The sequence below is a fragment of the Ovis canadensis genome, chromosome 2 (assembly GCF_042477335.2).
Source record: "Ovis canadensis isolate MfBH-ARS-UI-01 breed Bighorn chromosome 2, ARS-UI_OviCan_v2, whole genome shotgun sequence".
Lineage (NCBI taxonomy): Eukaryota > Metazoa > Chordata > Mammalia > Artiodactyla > Bovidae > Ovis > Ovis canadensis.
In genome coordinates, this window is record NC_091246.1 from 26,631,458 (window position 1) to 26,651,312 (window position 19,855).

A 19,855-nucleotide genomic window follows, 5' to 3' on the forward strand; every position below is an offset into this window, starting at 1 on the left:
CATATGTATTGAGAAGTTTTTACCTGGGGCCCCTTCACACAGGGGTAGCAGCTGCAAACTGGGCTATCTAGTGAGAATTCAGGTTTCCTGTGTGTGGACCATGGCAGAGAAAAGAAAATGCCCCATCTAAAGGAAATGGGGGCTGGATGTTCTCCCCTCAGGGAAAAGGAGCTTTGGAAGCTGAAAGACAGGCACCTTACCCAGCGATCCAGATTGGACAGCTCCACCTTATGTGTTCTAGATATTGGCTTCTGGCTTTCTTTGCAGAAAACTTTCCATAACTAAAAATCCTTTGGGGACCTCAGGGCCCCACAGCCAGCATTTTGTGTCCAGAACCCTTGTCCTTCCACTGCACTGTGTTTTTTTAAGTCTCTTGTGTCCTTTTATTAAACTTTATGGACAGAAGGTGAAACGATTTCTAGGAATCCATACGTTACAGTTTTGTTTTGCTTTTGTATTGAGGCTTTAAAATGTGAGATAGTGTGGAAGCAATGGTCAATGCTGGTCACCCACAGGAGGCCTGCCCACACCCATCAGTATGCAATTTATGCTGATGTTTTGACCTAATGAGTCATTGAGTATTCAGGCAGAAGCTTCCTGGAATGGCATTTTTTTTTTATTTCCCTCGTGTACTTTGTTTTATTTCTACACTTCATTTTATTTCCAGTCCTTAGCCTTGCTCTGCTCCTTCCCTTTCCATTCATCCACCGTTGTTGACCTTTATTCTTTCTGCTTTTTTTTCTTTTTGCATTTTTTCTCTTGATTTATTTGATTCATCCTTATTTTTTCCCTTGACCTTTACTCAATCGTCAAATCCTCATTACTCCTTTGGATTCTTTCCTCTACCAACTTTCCACCCCCTCTTTTCTGTTGCCCCCTACCTGGCCCAGCCACAACCCAGATATTGTGAGCGTTCAAAATTTCCACTCTGTCTTCCAGCCTCAGCTGCTCAGTCCCCCTGCTTCTGCCACATGGTTCCATTAGTATACTTGGCCTTATTCTTCAAAAGCTAGTTTTTGTGGGAAATTGAGTAATAGAAGATGGTCAAATAACACTCACCATGGAAGTACAGTCTTTATGGTAAGTTGAAATGTGTCCTATTAAATGGCGCTTGCTCAAGCTAAGAAAGAAATTGGATCTCTACAGTGATTATATGATTTCCCCAGACAAAAGCAGCTGATGGTCTGAATATGTTTCAAAGCTTTTATTTCCAAAAAGACCCAGGAAAAGATCAGAAAGAGGTGATTTTGCAAACGAAGAGAGAATGTTGCAAGTATACCATTACAGAAATTGAAACACGTCTTCAAATTCAGCTGCCACAGATGGCACGCATTTCAATTAGCATTTTTGTTCACTCAGATTCAATGGTCTATGTGAGTAAAGGTGTCAAAATAAAGGAAACTAACAAAAAAGTAGAAGAGAGACAAGCAAATGTACTAAAAATGATCAAGACTTGGGAAGCAGCTAATTGTGTTCATTGCAAAACCTGCAGTGATGGAGCAAGCATGTAGCAGCAGTTAGCTGGTGACTGGGACACAGCTGGGTTACAAGAGTGTGAAATATAAAATTGTGAAATGTGTTCTAACAAAAGTCATTTTACTAAGAATAAGAGATGACACGTCCACTTTGCAATGCAGCTCCAGCCACTGAGGCAAACCTTATCTAAACATTTCTGCAAAGTCACACAGAGTAGTTCGCTGGAAAGAGCCAAGGCTGCAACCGAGGAGGCTGGGGTTCTAATGCATTCCTTACCCCAGACTCAGTAAGGGAATCATTCTATCTTTCTGAACCTGCTTTCTTCATATGAGGCCCGAGGGAGTTGGGCAGATTCTCTGTAGCATGCCTCCTGGCATTGCAATGGGGGTGATTCTTCAACAGAAGCCACAGGCATGCAGTGCAGAAAGGAAACCTTGCAAATTTGGCATTTTCAGAGAAGCTGCCCCAGGTTAATGCTGGCTCACCCACAACCTTTACTTTTCCTAACTGTAGCATGCACCAGAGGAGACGGCACTGTGAAATGTATACGACGGATTTAGAGACAAAAATTGTCCTCTGCAGGTGTGGTTTGTTTCAACAAGAGATTAAAATGAATGTTATCAGTTTGGTAAATGCACTAGAAGCCCGGAAATTGGGTGCTTGACCACATTTCTGGTCTTCTGAGAAACTTCCAGTTTAATAGACTCTGAGCAACTCAGCAGAAGTGCGTGAGACGTTAGCTCAGCCCCTGCTGTGTGATGATCTCTGTAAGCGGTACACATACAAGTGTGGAGGGTTTTGCTGGGCTGGTGGCCTGTTGGGATGACAGGAAAGCAGACACTGAGCCAGTCATCCAGACCAACAGGCGATAGAGCTCAGAAGTGAGAAGCAGACAGTGGTGTGTCAGAGTCGCAGCCCCACCGCTCGCAGGCTATATGGCTGGGGCAAGATACTTTCCTTAACTGCATTGGGCCTTGGTTTCTCCTTTTGGCAGCCATTGATAATAATATAATCAATCTCATCAAATTTTTCTGAGGATAAGCTGAGCTAAGATATGCTAACTGCTTAGGAAAGTATCCAATATGAGGTAGTGATTCATGTTAGGTATGATTGTTATTACCCCAATCAAAATTTGTCTGCATTAGGGAAATGGTATCATCAACTGAAGATGTGTGTGTATATATGTGGGACTCCACACATATATGTGAGTGTGTGCAGAGTGTGGATCCCTATTGATTGAATATGGACAATGACTTCTGAGGGATAGTCAGTCCCTTATTCAATTCACTTCAACAAGTGCTTGGTTACATCTTTTTAAAAAAAATATATATATATATATATATTTATTTTTAGTTGATTGATGGTTGCTTTACAATATTGGTTTGATTTCTGCTATACATCACTGTGAATTAGCCATGGGTGTACTTATATCCCCTCCCTCTTGGACCTTCCTCTCACCTCCCACCTTTCCCACCCCTCTGGTTGTTACAGAGCCCTGGTTTGGGATTCCTGAGTCATACGGCAAGTTTCCTTTGGCTATCTATTTTACATATGATACTGTATATACGTCCATGCTACTGTCTCCATTGATCTCACCCTCTCTTTCATCTCCCCAACCCTGGTCCATAAGTTGGCTACCTATATCTGCATCTCCACTGCTGTCCTGTGAATAGGTTCATCGGTACCATCTTCCTGGATTCCATATATATGCATGCTTGGCTCCATCTTGAAGAGAGTATACCAGAGGTGGATAGGGACAGAAGTTCATTCATTCTTCCATTTAGTTGACCATCTTTTGTTGAGGCATTCCTGGAAAAGATGAAGGAGGAAATCTGGCAGTGGGAGAGCAGGTGAGGAAAGCAGACCAGGTCCAGGCCTGGGGAACCCCAAGTGGTCATGCCAATGGGGCTTGTGTGTTGTTCAGGCAGGTAGAGCACAAGTGGCTTGAGAAACAGGGTCTACCAAAGTGACACTACTGTACAGCAGAAACCGACACAACATTGTAAAGCAATTATCCTCCAATTAAAAATAAGTAAAAAAAATTTTAAAGAGACACAAATGTTTTAAACATATTTTTATGTAAAATGTCATACAGAAGAATCAGTGTGAGGGAGGGGTTGAAAGGCTGGTTTCCAGAGCTCAACAGCCCTGGATTCCATAGATCTCTACCTCATGCTAAACAATCCTGGGTAAGTCACGTGAAACCCTGGTGCCTCAGTTTCCTCATCTAGAAAGTAGTGTGATAATGACCTTATACTTGATCCTAACATTGTTGTGAGAATGTGAGGGGATTTCTGGAAAGCCCTGAGTGAAGTGCATGGCAGACGGGCCACTAGCATTGGTCAGGATGGAAATAACTTCAGACATATAGAGACAGAATGCCCAGCCACGGGGCTGTGTTTACATACTAGTTTTCCTACCCAAGTGTGACAGAGGACCCTCAGGCCTTGCTGCTCCCTGGGTAGCTTTGCAGACATCCAGAGCCGGCTGTAGTTCTGAAGGAAACAAAGGGCTGGGTGTTTTCTCAGAGATGTGTGCTAGGCAGGGCCAGCTGGGAGTGGCAAACAGGGTGAATGCTGACAGGAGAGAACTAGAAACAAGTTCTTCATTCAGGTGTAAAGAGCCGAGGTGGCAAGGCATGGGAAGAGGGGACAAGGAAGACGACAAAGAGGCCCTAGAGGAGACAGGCAAGGAGGCAGAGACCCATGGAGTGGGGCAGGTGAGCATGATAACCCCCAATGACCAGGGAGTGCCAGATGTTGGGTGTCCTGGGGCTTTGAGCCGCGGGCCTCCCTCCCACGTGGGGTCTCCCCTGAGATGCTCCCCTTTTGCTCCAGAGAAGGAAGCTGTGTGGTTTCTGGAGGGTGAGTGCAGGTGTCAGCATCAGGGCAGGGAAGTGGTCCCCTTAAGGATTTGTGTGAGTGCCAGCCATCCAGTGAGATGTCTTGTGAATGCCAGGCAAGTGTTTCCATCCCTCCGAAGTGTACCATAATAATGGATTCCTCTAAGGCACCACAAGGGCTTCCCCAGCGGCTCAGCGGGTAAAGAATGCAAAGCAGGAGACACAGGAGATGCAGATTAGATCTCTGAGTCAGGAAGATCCCCTGGAAAAGGGGAATGGCTACCCACCCCGGTCTTCTTGCCTGGAAAACCCCATGGACAGAGGAGCCTGGCGGGCTACAGTCCAATGTGTCACAAAGAGTCAGATACAACTGAGCAGCTAAGCACAAGGGCTAAGGCACCACATTGTTTGATGGGTGTTGTCTGTTTTAAGGTGTTTCACCCATGCAGAGGTAAGAGGTGTTGGGGCCAGGAGTCAGACTTGAAAGGTTGTTGCTGAACCACAAAAAGACACTGGGATTCTTGGCCTCCGGAGGAGAAGTATTCAATCTGGGGCCAGAGACGACTCTTGATTGCTCAGAGCTTTTTGTGCAAGAGTTTTATTAAAGTATAAAAGGGATAGAGAAAGCTTCTGACATAGACATCAGAAGGGAACAGAAAGAATACCCCCTTGCTAGTGTTAGCAATGAAGTTATATAATCCCCAATTAGTTATTACAATGAATAATCAAAAGAATATCCGGAGGTTGTAAAGATCTCACTAGACCTATTCCCAAGATTTACAGTTTAAGATAACAGGATTAGCCAGAAGGTTTTTTCCAGAGACTGTCCTTGAACAGGATACAGTATTGTTATGTAATCCTAAGGAATGCAGAGGGGGAAAAAATGTCTGTCCTTTCTTCCTCCATGAGAATTCCAGACCCCTCTCTCCTTGGAGACCCCTGGACTTCTTATCAACCTGTCTAGGAAATGACTCTCTCAGATTCAGGCTGCCCCTTTTTGACTGCCCAAGGGCTCAGTGCCACACGGGAAACCCGCCATCCTGTGCAGTTACATGCTATGTGACTTCTTCACCCAACCTGGGGACACAGCTCAGCTTGAGACTCTATGGTGTGGAACTGGGCATGAAAGGGTTAACTGGGCAGGAAGCTGAGGCCCATGTGACTTGTGACTTCTGCCTCCAGGTGGTGTTCTTACCTGGAGTGCTGCCCCTTGGCCTGTTTGCTCCCAGCCATCTGTGAGTGGTTCCTGAAGCAGGACTCATGCCACCCCATGACTTGTGCCACACAGGATTTTCCCCTAAAGTACAAGAGGATACCCACTCCCCTTAGAAAAACAGCAGCTGTACAAGCCCTAGCGTGGGCTCCTTCTGGATTCCCTTGGCCTCAGCTAGCCTAGGCCTCGACTGCTTGCCAAGTGGAGAGACCTAGTCTGGGAGACCTTCACCCCTCCAGCTATCTCTGATCCCTGTGGGAGTGTGGCTGGCTACCTTCTGGCTTCTTTCATGCACCAGGTCCGGCAGATCCTGTAGATGTTTGGGCTCCATCACTTAGGAACTCGAACAAACACAAAAGCTGGGGACTGGCCTTTCCCAAAAGCTGCTTATGGGGCAGGTAACACCACCCCAAACCGCAGAGTATTTGGTGCATCATATGGTGGAATTCTGAGCAGTGAGAGGCAGGAGATGGTACCCACAATGCTTACCAGCATGGTGATCCACATCACTGAGCAAGGGCAGGGTTTGCTTAGGAAGCCCTAGTCAGCTTGGTAACACATCACTGCCTGTTATTTTCCCTGCTTCTATGCATCCCTTTCCCCCACCCCCTTGCAGTTCAAGGGTTGGACCTCCCAAGAAAGCCTTTGTGCTCCATTTTCTTAGAAATCCAGGCCCAGACACCTTGTTTTTTCTCTCTTCCAGAAACTGCAGAAGATACAAAAGGCAGTAATATTCTCAAAGATAGGTTTCTTGATAATATATACCTCATTTAAAGGAGCAAACAGAGAAGAACAATATCCCTGGTGGCTCAGCAGTTAAAGTGTCTGCCTGGAATGCAGGAGACCAGGGTTCGATCCCTGGATCGGGAAGATCCCCTGGAGAAGGAAATGGCAGCCCACTCCAATACTATTGCCTGGAGAATCCCATGGAGGGAGGAGCCTGGTAGGCTACAGTCCATGGGGTCTCAAAGAGTCGGACACGACTGAGCAACTTCACTTTCACTTTCACTTTTCACATTTAAAGGAGCAAACAGAGAAGAACAACATTTTTAAGTCTTGCAGAGAAATTGGTGTCCAGATTTCTTATATCTCACAGGACTGGAAGAGTCCTCTGCTTTATACCCCAGAAATGTTGTTTTGTTTCTTGCCAAGAGGTAATGCTAGTACAGGTAATAGGGCTTAAACATAAAAAGCATGAGGTTGTCAGAAAAGTGTCAGGCAAGTCCTCTCCAGCACTCTTTTTGGGTATGATATGCGTTTGTTAGAAGACAATTGCTTCTTTCAAGGAAAGCTATGACAATCCTAGAGCTGCAAAGTAAAGAGGTTTGTGTATTGAAAAGCAAAGACATCACTTTGCTGACAAACATCTGTATAGTCAAAGCTATGGTCTTTTCAGTAGAAATGTACCAATGTGTGAGCTGGACCATAAAGAAGGCAGAGCACTGAAGAACTGGTGCTTTTGAACTGTGGTGCTGGAGAAGACTCTTGAGAGTCCCTTGGAAAGCAAGGACATCAAACCAATCAATACTAAAGGAAATGAACTCTGAATATTCATTAGAAGGACTGATACTGAAGCTGAAGCCCCAATAATTTGGTCACCTGATGCAAATAATGGACTCATTGGAAAAGACCCTGATGTTGGGAAAGATTGAAGGCAGAAGGAGAAGAGGGTAACAGAGGGATGAGATGGTTGGATGGCAGCACCGTTTCAGTGGACATGAACTTGCAAAAACTCCAGGATATGGTAAGGGACAGGGAGGCCTGGCATGCTGCAGTCCATAGGTTGCAGAGTTGGACATGACTTGGAAACTGACCAAAACCAAATGCATTTGTTAAGTTTACTGGAAACTAGTCAGATATATGGATATTTGTTGTTATAAAAGGAAAACATTTTAAAGTTATCAACTAAAAAAGATGTGTTTACTATAGACTATTTGAAGAGTATTCCTTTTCAGGATAATTTTAACCATTACCTCACAGTGGAACAATAAAGACGTTCAGTTTAAACAGAAAAATAAAAAAGAATAACCATTATTACCTGAAAACAGCAATGAGCAATAAAACATACTCTCACTGTTACAAGGAAGCTATTATTTAACATGTCTGTTAATCTAAAGTATGTAGGCAAACTAAAGCTTGTAGAAATAAAAGGAGAGTTCCTGCCTAGAAAGTGCTTAATAAACGTGAAACTCTTTCACTATATTTAAAATGTTATATTTAAGTATATTCAAAATATAATTGAGGAAAGGTAGTATTTATAATAAGAATATAATTTATAATAAAAAGTGGTTAAATAATCAAAAATACTACATCTACTAGAAAAGTACAAGCTGATCTATGTAAAGGAAACTATTAAACACTGAATAAAGACATGAAAGGAGATGTATACATGAAGAGACTGAACACATTTCTGGATTAAAAAAGTCAATGTTATTAAGATTACAGTTATCCCCAAATTAACCAATAAGTCCAAGTGCACCTAATCAAAATTCCAATGGATATTTTGAGAAACTTGAAAAGTTGATTCTCATTTGCCAGTGGATGGTTAAATATTCTAAAATAATGGAACTGACTTTGAAAAAGAAGAAATACAATGAACTTATTTGATTTATGAAACCGGATATTAGAACTGCACTAATTAAAACAATGTGGCATCAGTGAAATACAAATTGATCAATGAAATGGAACTGAAATTCAAAAAATAGATTCATTTCACATCTAAATGTAAAATCATAAATGATAAAGAAGATCATTGCCATCAAAGACCATATCAGTGCTGGAAATACAAGTTGTTCTTGGTATTTTGGACAGAAGGTGATTTAATATAGGAAATTAGATGTTTACAACACTGTTGGGAGAGCTATGGGAACATGTTCAAGGCTGGGTCTCCTGGAGTAAGGATAAGAAGGGCTGATTCAGTGGGAGCCATAGGAGCTAAATGAGACACTATCACCAAAGCTGTGTCAGAAATAAGAAGCCTTGCCTTTGCAACTGTCTGTCACATTCAGGAAACTGGACTGTGGTGTCCAAAACTTAGTCTGGGAATTAAAAGTGACATTAAGAAGCTGTCCTTATCATATTACTTTTGGATTCCCAGGAAGCTGGCAGATGGGCCCTGGAGGACTAATGCTAATGGCAACGTACAAGAGCCATAGGAAGATGATTGTCTTCTGCCTTCCAAAATCCCTCACGAGTTCATTTAAGTGATGGAACATAGTTTCCTTCCAGAACCTCAGTTCTGGGGGAGTCTAGAAAATGTTTTCTTTACTGTTCCATTCTCTCCAAGTAGAAGCCAGATAAAGTGGCTGTTGAGAGAACTGGTCTCAAGTATCTATTAGTAACGAGAAAGTGCCTCATATTGGGATCACTGCTTATTCCCTCACCTAGTTCTGAACTTAAAAATATTCTCATGTGATTAAAGACTTAACTGTTAAAATTACACATAAAATTACTAAAACGAACTATGGGAGAAAAGGTTTATAATCTTGGGATAGGGTACAAAGTAAAACCCAAAAGATAAGCATATTTAGTTAAGTGAAAGTCAAGCAGGTTTTGTTTGATGAGGGACAAACAAAATTAAAAGCAAAAAGTTGGGGAAAATATAATTTTTACTCTAGATAAAGGATGAATATTTTTAATATGTTGAGTTCTTATACAGCCAAAGGGAAAAAAAAAATCAATGTCTAATGGTACAATAGGTAAGAGATACGAACACAAATAACTCGCTTCTGAAAAAAATCAAATGCAAATTGCTTTGAACCATAATAAGCCACTTCATTATTAGTAATAATGAAGAAAATAGCATTAAAATGAAATTTTTTTTACTTATCCATCTGGAAATGATGGAGTGGGATACAATCCATTGTTGGGAGGAGTGTTAGGGAAATCTGGTGCTGCTGCTGCTGCTAAGTTGCTTCAGTCGTGTCCGACCCTGTGCAACCCCACAGACGGCAGCCCACCAGGCTCCCCCGTCCCTGGGATTCTCCAGGCAAGAACTCTGGAGTGGGTTGCCATTTCCTTCTCCAGTGCATAAAAGTGAAAAGGGAAAGTGAAGTCGTTCAGTCCTGTCTGACTCCTAGCTACCCCACGAACTGCAGCCTACCAGGCTCCTCTGTCCATGGGATTTTCCAGGCAAGAGTACTGGAGTGGGTTGCCATTGCCTTCTCCGAAATCTAGTGCAAATGAATATAGATTTTAAAAGTGAATTTTGACAAGTGTGTATCAGCTTTTAAAATGTCCCCGCCTTTTAACCTAGACACTTCCTAGAATTTGTCTTACAGAACTAGCAACACACTTCTCAGAATCTGTCCCACAGAAATAATCACATAAATGAGCAAAGACAAGTGGCACAAGGATATTGACTGCCATGATATTTGTATGAGGAAAAATTGAAAACAACTTTTAGTGCTAGTCATCAGGTCATTAGCTAAATAAATAATGATACACTCCTACAATGAGCTACTTAGTAGCTATTAAAAATAAGTAGCTCTATTTATATTGATATTGAAAGATGGCAATATTGTAGTAAGTCAAGTAGATCAGTATAGGTAGCATAATCCCAATTGTTCCTAAAGATAAAACATGTGTATTACATATGCAGAAACCCTGGAGGGAGGCACATCCAATTGTTCATGGTGGTCATTTCTGGGCTACAAAGGTAGGGGTTCATGTGGGTAAAACATTCACTTTTCTATAGGTACTTCAAAATTTAACATCAAATTTGTATTTTAAAAAAATGAAGCTCTGTAAACAAGTAAACTTCCAAATTCAGTCATTTGACATATAAGCAGGGAAGCACAGCCTCTGACCCCCATTAAAGCCAAAAGAAGTTTAGAGCTCACTTGTTGACAGATGCGAAAACTGTGGCTCAAACCTCATTGGTCCCAAGCCTGAATGGAAGGACTTGCATTATTTCCTGAGACCATATTTCTGAATTCTAAAACCAGAATCAAAGAATGCTTTAGCATTTTAAAGTTGCATTGCACCTTTCCCTAGAGAAGCTGCTGCTACTGGCTTAGGGTGGTCAACTTTTCTTGCCAAGGTTGTCCTGTCTGTAAGATATCTGCCAGGCAACCTTGAGCTGTATGCAGAATTTTTCTTCTCCTTAACACCTGCAGTTACTGCCTCTGGCACTTATTGTCTGCCTCTTGCCTGTCCAATCTGCATATTATGTTTTTGCTTAAACTTAGTCACCTTATCTTGGCTTGCTGCTTGCCCCTGCAAGCTGTTGTAACTGGCTGATTGCTGTAATTTCCTGAATACAATCATAGATGTTACATTGCTTAAAAATTTCCTTTGAAATTTTGTACTTGAACCCTTATTCTCAACCCAGTGTTTTCTATAAACCTAATCTTTGGTTCTTTCTTACAAATGGCTCAGTATCCAATGTGTTTCAGTTTTTTAAGATCATTTAAAGATTTTTAAATTTATTTTATTGAGGTATAGTTGATTTACAGTACTGTGTTAATTTCTGCTGTACAGCTAAGTGATTCAGTTATACACATATATACATTATTTTTCATATTCTTTTGCATTATGGTCTATCATGGGATATTAAATATAGTTCCCTGTGCTATATAGGAGTATCTTGCTTATCCATTCTACATGCAATAGTTTGTATCTGATAACCCCGAACCCCCAATCCACCGCCCCCTCCACTCCCCTTGGCAGCCACACGTCTGTTCTTTGTCTGTGAGTCTGTTTCTGTTCCATAGATAAGTTCGCTTGTGTCATATTTTAGATTCCACATATAAGTGATATCACATGATCTTTGTCTTTTTCTTTTTGACCTACTTCACTTAGGATGCTAATCTCTAGTTTCACCCATGTTGCTGCAAATGGCATTATTGCATTCTTTTTTAGGACTGAGAGGTATTCCATTTATATATTACCACATCTTCTTTGTTTGTTCATCTGTTGATGGACATTTAGGTTGCTTCCATGTCTTGTGTTATTGTAAATAGTGCTGCTATGAACTTTGAAGTGCGTGTGTCTTCTTGAATTATGGTTTTGTCCAGATATTTGCTCAGGAGTGGGACTGCTGGATCATACAGCAACTTTATAATTTTAGTTTTTTGAGGAACCTACGTATTGTTCTCCGTAGTGGCTGCACCAGCTTCCATTTCCACCAACAGTTGTTTGAAGTTTCCCTTCTCTCCTCATCCTCTCTGGCGTTTATTACTTGTAGACCCTTTAATGATGGCCATTCTGACCAGTGTGAGGTGGTACCTCACTGTAGTTTTTGATTTGCATTTCTCTAAAGGTCCATCTAGTCAAGGCTATGGTTTTTCCAGTAGTCATGTATGGATGTGAGAGTTGGACTGTGAAGAAGGCTGAGCACTGAAGAATTGATGCTTTTGAACTGTGGTGTTGGAGAAGACTCTTGAGAGTCCCTTGGACTGCAAGGAGATCCAACCAGTCCATTCTGAAGGAGATCAGCCCTAGGATTTCTTTGGAAGGAATGATGCTAAAGCTGAAACTCCAGTACTTTGGCCACCTCATGCAAAGAATTGACTCATTGGAAAAGACTCTGATGCTGGGAGGGATTGGGGGCAGGAGGAGAAGGGGACGACAGAGGATGAGATGGCTGGATGGCATCACTGACTCGATGGACGTGAGTTTGAGTGAACTCTAGGAGTTGGTGATGGACAGGGAGGCCTGGCGTGCTGCGATTCATGGGGTCACAAAGAGTCGGACACGACTGAGTGACTAAACTGAACCGAATGATTAGTAATATTGAACACCTTTTCATGCACCTGTTTGCCATCTCTATGTTTTCTTTCGAGAAATGTTTATTTAGGTCTTCTGTCCATTTTTCAATTGAGTTTGTTGTTGTTACTGAATTGCATAGGCTGTTTGTACAAAAAAGGCATTTATTTTAAAATTGTCAAAATGGCTGAATTTGGTATGTGGAGAGAAGTAACAGTGTATTGATTGAGAGCATGCATTGGAGCTGCTGTGGCTGTGCCAGTAACCAGCTATGTGGCCCCAGGCACATCGTTTGACCTCTCTGGGCTTCAGTTGCCTCATACATAAATCCTATATTGAGTGCTTATTACATTAAATAAAACAATATTATGGTTGTTGCTGTTATGGTAGTTTTTGCTTAATTTTCTGGTCAATAAAGCACCTGTATATCATAACTTCATTCATTCAACAAACATTACTTGATTAACAATTTAAGGAGAGCCTCCTGACTGTTAGGGGTTTCCCTGGTGGCTCAGATGGTAAAGAATCTGTCTGAAATGAGGAGACGTGGGTTTGACCCGTGGATCTGGGAGGTCCCCTGGAGGAGGGCATGAAAATTCACACCAGTATTCTTGCCTGGAGAATCCCATGGATGGAGCACCCTGGCAAGCTATAGTCCATAGGGTCTCAAAGAGTTGGACATGACTGAAGCGACTGAGCACGCACACATGCTTTGATTGTTGGGTAATGACAGTTTTTAGAGGGGTCCAGGTATAGCAGGAAGACCTCCAAAACACATCTCTTATCTAGCCATGTCCTCCCATCTTCATTGCCATCACCTTGGTCCAAGCCACTTTCATCTTCACAACAACCTAACTTCATACAGCATAAAAAAGTGGGCTCTGGTCAGCCCTGATTCAGTGGATTTTCATTATACTCAGGAAAGAAACCACACTCTAACTGTGATCCTGGTCCCTTCTGCCTTTCAAATTCATCTCACACTTTTCTTCTTGGTCCTTAGTCATCAGAAACACTTTCCCTCCTTCAGTTTTTAAAATATTTTAATCTCTTTCCCACACCAGGGCCTTTGTATATGCTGTTCCCTCTGCCTGAAACATTCTTCTCAATGCTTTGTATGGCTTTCTCCTTCTCTTTCTTTAGGTTTAAATATTACTCCCACTGATAGATAGGTGTTTTCTGCTCAGTATCCCCCAAATTTCCTTTACAGAAATGTCCTTCCCAGATTCTCCATGGGACTTACAGATGATAAGTCATACAAGATGCAGCAAATATGAAGATATGAAAGTCTTTCTTTTAGGTTTTCCAGAGAAGAATCCTTCAGGCATCCTGGTGTTGGGGCAGGAAGAAGCCTGAAGGATAAAAATTACTTTATATCCAGACTTTCAACCAATACTGTCAGCCAATAGCTCCTTACATCACCCCCACATGCCTACTGGTCCCACATCTCCTGGCACCTGAGAAGGGAAACTGAGTCTCTTTTCACTGAACTCCCTTCTCAGGGCCCCTGTGGGGTAGCCACCTCTACTCTGCAAGACCAATTCCTCTTGCTACTAAGTTTGCTGAATTATTTTATCCCTGGATGGTTCCTTTCCCTTATTCTTTGTCTTGGAGGTTAATACCTTTAGAAACTTATCCCTCTCACTATTTTCTTGCAGTCTGGGGAAGGGAAGAATACTTAAGGAGAATGACTGTATATAACCAGATCTAACTTCAGGTGGGTCCCTAAAAACTTCTCATTTTCTTCTGTCAGGAGATGACTGTAAACCTTTTCTGCTTTCCGCAGACTTCATTACCTCCTTCCTCAGGCCCAGGAAATGACCTCATGTCTTGCAATCTCACAACGAAAAAATGAATAAACTCCCTCCATTTCTTACCACTTTCCAACACTGCAAGGTTACCCAAGTACACACACTCCTCTATGTTTCTCCATCACCAAGGAAGAGATGCCTCCCCTAAGGCTGATAACTGTTCTTTTCTCAAGCTCTGTCTCAGTACCCCCATCTTCCCAGAACCTTGCTTAGTAACCGGGTGTCCTTCTCTCTGCATTCAGTATTAATAGATGGTATAACTAGCATCTGAATTTAGAATGACCAACCATCATGTTTACTGGGAAATGAGAGGGTTTCCTGGGCTCATGAGACCCTTTGTGTGAAAACCAGAATGAATTTGTGACCTATTTTGCCCCATAGTTTGAATTAATCCTCCCTCAACCATACACTCTCTCTTCATCCGGTTTCCTTAATCTCTTCTACTCTCACAACCAAGCTTCTCAAAACAGGTAGTCCGGATAGATTGCTCACCTCCTACTCACTTCAATAAAAGAGGAACATAATCGTGACATGACTGAAAGAGAAGCTTCAGGAATCTGCCAGCCATCCTTGCTGTAGGTTGCCCTGGTGTCCTGCAGAGCTTCAGATGGGATTTCTTTCATCCTATCCCACTGCACACTACCTTCAGCCTCACCATTTCTCTGGGAGTGTTCCTGGCAGGGTTAGCAGCATGCACGCAGGTATACATCCCATCATCATCCCACTGGATGTTCAGTCAGTAATGCTCAACACACGTGAGCCTTGACTTCTGTGCCCGTACATAATCTTAGTGTCCATTGACTTTTGCATCTTTCTTGCAAGGTCCATCATCGAATCATAGAATTCCTAGGCCCTCTTCTCATTATATACACTTACCCTGGAGAAGTCATACACTTGCCAGGCTCTACTTTGCCCTCTATATGCTGGTGAATCCAAATCTATGTCCAGTTCAAATCTCTTTTCTGTGGATGAGATTGGTATATCCAGTGTTTACTGGAACTGTCCATTTGGATTGCTCCAAGTAAACTCATGCTCAATTTGTTCAAAATTAATCTCACCATCACCCACTACTTAAACCTGCAGCAATTCCTGTGTATCCATCTCAGACAATGGGACCACTATCTACCGGGTTGCATGGTCCACTGGATATCTAACTTTCATCCCTGACTCTTCCCTCACATACTATATCAGGAAGTGTTCTGAGTTGCTGGCCAGGGAAAGCAACATTGGGTAATCTAAGTTGGAAGGATTTTGGTGAAAGGATTTTCAGTATCTCACAGATTCCACAGCAAGATTAGAAAACAAACGTGCATCTTAGCAGCCACAGAGCCGAAGTGAATCAACCAGTAGAACTGCCACAGATACTTGTTTGCATCACTAGCATTTCTGACCCTAGAACAGGGATGCTACTGCTAAAATTACAACTGATTCCAGTGTTAACACCTTCACTAGAATAGAGTCTGTGTGTTGTTGCTGTTGTTCAATTACCCAGTTGTGTCTGACTCTTTGTGACCCCATGGCCTGCAGCAGGCCAGGCCTCCCTGTCCCTCACCATGTCCCAAAGTTTGCTCAAGCTCATGTCCATTGTATCGGTGATGCCATCGAGCCATCTTATCCTCTGATTCTACCTTCTCATTCTGACCTCAATCTTTGCCTGAGTCAGGGACTTTCCCAATGAGTTGGCTGTTCTCATCAGGTGACCAAAGTACTGGACCTTCAGCTTCAGCATCAGTCCTTCCAATGAATATTCAGACTTTATTTCCTTTAAAATGACTGGTTGGATCTCTCTGCTCTCCAAGGGACTCTCAGGAGTCTTCTCCAGCACCCCAGTTCAAAGGCATCAATTCTTTGGTGCTGTGCTACTTTATGGTCCAGCTCTCACAACAGTGCATGATCACTGGGAAGACCATTAACTTGACTGTATGGACCTTTGCCAGCAGAGTAATGTTTCGGTTTTTCAACACACTGTCTAAGTTTGTCATAACTTTCCTGCCAAGAAGCAGTTGTCTTCTGATTTCATGGCTGCAGTCACCATACGCAGTGATTTTAGAGCCCAAGAAGAGGAAATCTGTCACTGCTTCCACTTTTTCCCCTTCTATTTGCCATGAAGTAATGGGGTCAGATGCCATGATCTTTTTTTTTTTTTTTTTAAATATTTAGCTTTAAGCTGGCTTTTTTGCTCTCTTTCTTCATCCTTGTCAAGAGGTTCTTTAGTTCCTCTTTATTTTCTGCCATTAGAGTGGTATCATCTGCAGATCTGAGGTTGTTGATGTTTCTCCAGCCTATCTTGATTTCAGCTTGTAACTCATCCAGCCTGGCATTTCTCATGATGTGCTCAGTGTATAGGTTAAATAAACAGAGTGACAACAGACAGCGCAGTCATACTCCTTTCTCAATGCTGAACCAATCAGTTGTTCCATACAGGGTTCTAACTGTTATTTCTTGACCCACATACAGGTTTCTCAGGAGACAGATAGACAATCTTGCATTCCCATTTCTTTAAGAGTTTTCCACAGTTTGGTATGGTCCTCACACTCAAAGCCTTGAGTATAGTCAATGAAACAGGTACATGTTTTTTTGGAATTCCCTTGCTTTCTCTATGATCCAGTGAATGCTGGCAATTTGATCTCTGGTTCCTTTGCCTTTTCTAAACCCAGCTTGGATATCTGGTAGTTCTTGGTTCACATAATGTTGAAGACTAGCATGCAAGATTTTAAGCATGACCTTACTAGCGTGGGAGATGAGTGTAATTGTCCAATGGTTTAAGCATTCTTTAGTACTACACTTCTTGGAAAATGGGATGAGGACTGACATTATCCAGTCCCATGGCCACTGCTGGGTCTTCCAGACTTGCTGACATATTGAGTGCAATACTTTGATAGTATCATCTTTTAAGGTTTTGAGTAGCTCTACTGGAATACCATTGCACCCACTAGCTTTATTGACAGCAGTGCTTTCAAAGGCCCACTTGAGTTCACATTCCAGAATGTCTGGCTGTGGGTGACTGACTTAATTTGATTCATTAAGATCTTTTTTTGTACAGCTCTTCTGTGTATTCTTTCCATCTCTTCTTGATCTTTTCTGTGTCTACTAGGTCTCTACCATTTCTGTATTTTATTGTGCCCATCTTTGGATGAAATGTTCCCTTGATATTTCCAATTCTCCTGAAGACATCTCTAGTCTTTCCCCTTCGTTGTTTTCCTCTCTCTCTCTCTTTTTTTAAAAATGCATTGTTCATTGAAGACAGCCTGCTTGTCTCTCCTTGCTATTCTTTGGAACTCTGCATTTAGTTGGGTGTACCTTTCCTTTCTCTTTTGGTTTTTGCTTCTCTTCTTTCCTCAGCTATTTGTAAAGCCTCCTCAGACTACCACTTTGCCTTCTTGCTTTTCTTTTCCTTTGGTGTGATTTTGCTTGCTGCTTCCTGTACAATATCATGGGTCTCCATCCATAGTTATCCACTTTGTTTACTAGATCTAATCCCTTGAATCTATTCATCACCTCCACTGCAAATTCATAGGGGACTTGATTTAAGTCATACCTGGCTGGCCTAGTGGTTTTCTCTGCTTTATTTAAGCCTGAAATTTTGCTATGGAAGCTGATGATTTGAGCCACAGTCAGCTCCATGTCTTGCTTCTGCTGATGGTATACAACTTCTCCATCTTTGGCTATGAAGAATGTAATCAATTTGATTTCAATATTGACCATTTGGTGACATCCATGTGTAAAGTTATCTCTTGTGTTGTTGGAAAAGGGTGTTTGCTATGACCAGTGGGCTCTCTTGGCAGAATTCAGTTAGCCTTTGCCCCGCTTCATTTTGTTTTCCAAGGCCAAACTTGCCGGTTACTCCAGGTATCTCATGACTTCCTACTTTTGCATTCTAATCCCCAATGATGAACAGAACATCTTTTTTTTTTAATGCTAATTTTAGGAGGTCTTCTAGGTCTTCTTAGAACTGATCAACTTTATCTCTCTGGCATCAGTGGTAGGGGCATAGACCTGAATTATTGTGATGTTGAATTGTTTGCCTTGGAAATGAACCAAGTTCATTCCATCATTTTTGAGGTCACACCCAGTAAAGTACTGCATTTTGGACTCTTTTGTTGAGTATGAGGGCTATGCCATCTTCTATGGGGTTTCAACCCACAGTAGTAGATACACTGGTCATCTGAATTAAATTCACCCATTCCTGTCCATTTTAGTTCACTGATTCCTAAGACGTCAATGTTATTTACCATCTCCTGCTTGACCACGTCCAGTTTACTTTGATTCATGGACCTAACATTCCAGGCTCCTATGCAATACTATTCTTTGCAGCATCGGATTTTACTTTCATCAGCCGACATAGCCACAACTGAGGGTCATTTCCGCTTTGGCTCAGTTGCTTCCTTCTTTCTGGGGCTATTAGTAGTTTTCTTCCACTCTTCCCCAGTAGCATGTTGGACACCTTCCAACCTGGGGACCTCATTTTTCGGTGTCATATCTTTTTGCCTTTTTATACAGCTCATGAGGTTCTCACAGCAAGTATACTGGAGTGGTTTGCCATTCCCTCCTCCAGTGGATCACATTTTGTCAGAACTCTCCACTATGACATGTCTTTCTTGGGTGAGTGTGAAGAGGAGAATCTGCGTAGTACCTGATTATTTTGATTTGCTAATTTATAACCAGGAAATGGGGGGTGGGATGGGGGGAAACCAATGCATTTGACTAACACATGTAAGTGACCTATACTACAAAGAGAGTTGGGAAGTAGGTATCTGGGGGTTTTGACTTCAGGGTTGAGAGTAGTGGTCTGTATCAAAAGACGGTAGATTCTCCAAACATAGGAATGACGCTCGGATGCCAGGTGACCAGAAAGAATTAATATATTCCTATTCACAGTCCATCCCTTGACTGTTCGATATACCCTCTTTACATTTTTACAAAATGTTTCTTAAAAAATGCTTCTTCCTAGCATAGTGCAACACTGCCTCATTAAAAACACACACGTTTATTGTCTCTCCATCTAATCTTTTATTGCATACAGTGCCAAGTACAGGATACTTAGATAATGACCATTTCTGATCTATTTCTAAAATGACCACATCTCTCTTTTGTGTAATCTAAGGACTAAATAGAGCACCAACATGCCCTTTGTAGTTTGGAAGAAGAAGATAGAAAAGAGAAAAATTTCACAATATACGTAAGTCGAGTCATTATGCTGTATAACTTGAGCTTATACATTGTCCATTATATCTCAGTAAAACAGAAAAAGCCTTCTTTTTAAAGGCTTTAAAAGAAAAATTATCTAAAATGATTTTGTTTATACTTGAAATGTAAGGAAGAAAATGCAGGAAACTTTTATGGTCATTGTTTTTGCAATCATTTTAAAGTTCTAATAATCATATCTACCAAGTGATTCTTTGAATTCCTATTCCCTTTCTATTGTCATTCCTCAGTTAATCTTGTGGGTTAAGGCAAACAGTCATCTCTGAAAGATCTGAGACAGGATTTGGCGATCCTGTCATCATAAACTTTCAGACTTTCTTTTCTATACTATTGGAAAAGAAGTCAGGAGTTATTAGGGATCCCCAGAAAATCCCTTGAGTCCCTCCATACTCTCCACCCTCCTCCCATGTGTGAAACCATTCTTCTTTCCCTTTGATAATTGAAACCAGTCCTTGCATCTAACGGCACAGTTTCTCACTTATTACCTTTTGACTGAACGTCATATGAAGCCATAAAATGGCCAGATGGCAATTTCACTTCCGATATAAATACACAATTGCAGTGCCAACTGGTGGAAGCATTTCCCTCTTGGATATTTAGTCC